Here is a 3,987-nt window from a genome sequence, read left to right on the forward strand (position 1 = left end):
TTGCATGATTGGGAAATGCTGCAAGTTCCCAGCTGTGCCTCACCCTCCCCCTGCACTTTAACGTTCTCGCGGTGGGCTGCTGTGGGGGTCCCCAGCCATCCTGGTCGGCCCTGGAAGTCTCTGGTTCTAGCGTGAGAGTCCCACCTCCTCGGAAAGCCATCAGTCTCGGGCCCCCCAGGGCCGGAGGTCACCGGACAGCATGCAACCCTGCTCAGTGCAGTTCTGTTTTCCTTCCAACATGCTGTTAAGCAATTAATGGTGTATTTCACAACCCATGGAGCCACAGACCAAGCAACTGAGCCCAGCTCCCCACTGGGAGACCACCATGTTCAGTGCAGACCCCGAGCAGCCCCAGGCCCACTTCTTCACCCGCCTGAGCCCAAAGCACAGGACTTCAGGGTCATCTAGTGCACCTGTAGAGTCTCGGTCCCAGGATGCTGCCTGAGAAAGGCTGCTCAGTGACAGGACAGTCATTCACAGACCCCCAGGAGGGCATGCATGGACGTCCTGCTATGAAGAGCCTTTCCCAGTTGCTGCTGCCCTTTTGGGGAGATCAGGTCCCTCACCACAGAAATCAGTTAGTGAGAGGAACGGAAAATTGCTTTATAAATTAAAAGCAAACACATAGATCCGAGTATCATTGCTCTGGCTCCCGGGGGAGACGGCCTCCGTGCATTCACTCAGCGCATGTCTGTGGAGAGCCCACTACGTGATGAGCATGCACCTGGCACCCCCAGGCTCCTGCCCTCATGGAGCTTACAGTCTACAAGTAAACAAATACATCAGATAATTTCAAAACGTGACAAGTGCCTGAGGGGCAAAGAGGATTGTCTTACACTATAAGGTAAGGAGGTGGGAAAAATTTTCCAGGAGGGGAGATTTAAGCTGCGATCTGAAGGATGAGAGGCCATTGGCAGGGGCCAGGGGCATAATGGTGGCAGGAAGCATCCTCAGGCAGAGGAGGCTCATGCAAAGACCCTGAGGCAGCAGAGGCTGATGCTCACAAAGATCCAAGAGAAAGAGCAGTTGGAGGTCAGGGAGCAAGTGGTTGCCAGAGAAGCATACTTATGACTCAATCTGAATTGTGTTTTTGGAGAGTGGACTGTGAATGGGAGAGGCAGCAGAAGCCTGAGCTGGGCTGTGAGCTGGTGGCGGCTCGGTGGGGGGGTAGAGGGAAGTGAGGGGGTTCTGTGTGGAGTTTAGGGGTCCCTGAAGCACAGACTGGGCCCGGAGAGTACTCCTGCATTTCTGCCAGGGGCTCAGGGTGCACGAGGTGCGGGGCATTCTGGGGCAGTCGGTGAGAAGGCTGGGAGCCCCACCCTCCGAGCAAGTGAGAACGGAGCAGCGGGGAGTGGAGTGCGGTTTGGATTATCCCCTCTGAACACGAGGTTTTCCTTGGAATGGGGCTTCTAATGCCTGTGCCCCCGTGGGACGGCGGGGTGAGCTGCAGGGGGACGTGCACTCTACCCACAGGTGCACAGGGACAAACCCCCAGGCCCTCAGGCGGGACAGGGTGGACGGGGCGAGCACTGGTCTTTGGCGCGCAGTCCTCTGTGTTAATCCTCCCCTCCCCCCGTAGGAGGGGGATGAAGCGCGGGGGGTGGTGGGCTGGCCCGCACTCACGATGGCTTTGTGTGGCTGTGGCTGTTGCAAATGCCAAAGATAAAGCTTGATAAATATGATTTTAAAGGATAACATCAAATAAACCATTACTGTTGTCAAATTATGTTTAAATATGCTGTTTATAAAACCAATGGTGCTATACACAAAACAAATAATGTCCTGAGTGGGCAAAGTGAAAAGTAATCACCCAATCAATTATTAATAAAAATTTTCCAAGTAAAGTTTCTCTTAATACGGCTGCCTGGGTACTAACAATGAGGTCTCAGGTTTATAAAGCTCTAGGTGTGCTTATATATAGGTTTATCTGGGGGGGCAAACCCTGTACTTACCTCCCCGTACCCCCCAGGCAGGCTTTGGGAGTTGCCCTGTGCATCCAAGGACGGTGCCTCCTATCCGGCCGTGCGTGGCTTCTCCCGGGCAGCCGTCAAGACCAGGTGGAGGAGGGTCTTCCTCCGTACCCCTCAAAGCACGTGATGCTTGCAGAGATCTGAGATGGGACATATTCCGCCTGTCATGCAAACTTCTGGGACACGGAGAAGGTGGTGTTTTTAAAGCTACTGTTTACTGAGCACTTGCTTTAAGTATTCCCTCATGCTTGGTAATCATGGTCCTTCTAAGTGCAAAGGCTGTCACATCCAGAAAGGAGAGTGTTTTCTATGAACTGTGCTGAGCAATTGGATATCCAGATGCACAGAAGAAAAGAAAGAAACTCTACTCGGGCTATGCACACCAACAAAAGTTAACGTGAATACACCGCAGACCCAGATGCGAAGCCTCAGCGAGAGAGCTTCCAGAGGAATGTGGGAGAGAATTTTTGTGAACTTGGGTTAGGCGAGAGTTCTTAGATATGACCCTGAAAGCAAGAGTCATAAAAATTAATAAAGCTTCATCAAAATTAAGAATTCTGCTCTTCCAAACAGATTCCCAAGAGAATGAAAATCACACATTTATTCGTCAAAGGGATGGTGTGCAGAATGTTTAAGAAACACTAAAATTCCAAAAAAAAAAAAAGAAACACCAAAATTCAACAACAGGAAAGCGAAAACCCAGTTTAAAAAGTGGGCGAGGTTGGGCGCCTGGGTGGCTCAGTCGTTAAGCGTCTGCCTTCGGCTCAGGTCATGATCCCGGGGTCCTGGGATCGAGCCTCGCATCGGGCTTCCTGCTCCGCGGGAAGCCTGCTTCTCCCTCCCACACTCCCCCTGCTTGTGTTCCCTCTCTCGCTGTGTTTCTCTCTCTCTGTCAATTAAATAAATAAATAAAATATTAAAAAAAAAGAATGGGTGAGGGGCGCCTGGGTGGCTCAGATTGTTAAGCGTCTGCCTTCGGCTCAGGTCATGGTCCCAGGGTCCTGGGATCAGGTCCTGCGTCGGGCTCCCTGCTGGGCGGGGAGCCTGCTTCTCTCTCTGCTTCTCTCTCTCTCTGTCTTTCATGAATAAATAAATAAAATCTTAAAAAAAAAAGAATGGGTGAGGAACTCCAACAGACACTGCACCGCAGGGGACCCACAGACGGTGAACCAGCGCAGGAAACGATGCTCAGCAGGGACAGGGGAGGTGGGGCCTCAGCGAGACCTCTCTTCACCTGCTGGGACGGCTGAGCCTCAGCGACAAGACCAGGTGCTGCCGAGGACGCGGAACTGCTGGGACGCTCATCCCCTGCTGGGGTGCGGGCTGGCGTGGCTGCTGCCCAGAAACCAGCCTCAGGGCTTCTCAGGCAGCGAAACACACTTAGACTTGACCCAACAACCCCACTACTGGGCATTTACTCAAGGGAAGGGAAAACTCACGTTAACACAAATATCTCCGTGAGCGTTAATAGCAGCTCTATTCATGACTGCTCCCGACGGGAACCAACACAAATATCCATCAGCAGGTAAACGGACAGACAGACTGTGGCTCACTCAGACAATGGGATCTTCCTCTGTGATGGAAAGGGAGCGGACCATGGATGCACACAGCATGAATGACTCTCACAGCCATTACTTTAAGTGAAGGCGACACAATTTATAACAATAAATTTTATTTATTTCATATTCTAGAAAAGGCAAATCCATGGGGACCAAGAACAGATGAGTGATTGCGGGGGGGAGCGGTTGGCATGGTGGAAGGGGTTGACCACAAAGGCCCAGGAGGAGTGATGTTTTGGGGGATGATGGAACTGTTCTGTATCCTGTGTTGTTGGTGACATAATATTATGCATTTGTCTAAATTTACAGAATTGTACACCAAATACAACAGATTTTTTTAATAATATATAATGTATTATATTTTTCAGGGGTACAACTCTGTGATTCATCAATCTTATGCAATTCACAGCGCTCACCATAGCACATACCCTCCCCAATGTCTGTCCCCCAGCCACCCC

Source organism: Callorhinus ursinus, unplaced genomic scaffold, assembly GCF_003265705.2.
Source record: "Callorhinus ursinus isolate GAN/ISIS: 27379988/994484 unplaced genomic scaffold, GSC_fseal_2.0 scaffold58, whole genome shotgun sequence".
NCBI classification, from domain to species: domain Eukaryota; kingdom Metazoa; phylum Chordata; class Mammalia; order Carnivora; family Otariidae; genus Callorhinus; species Callorhinus ursinus.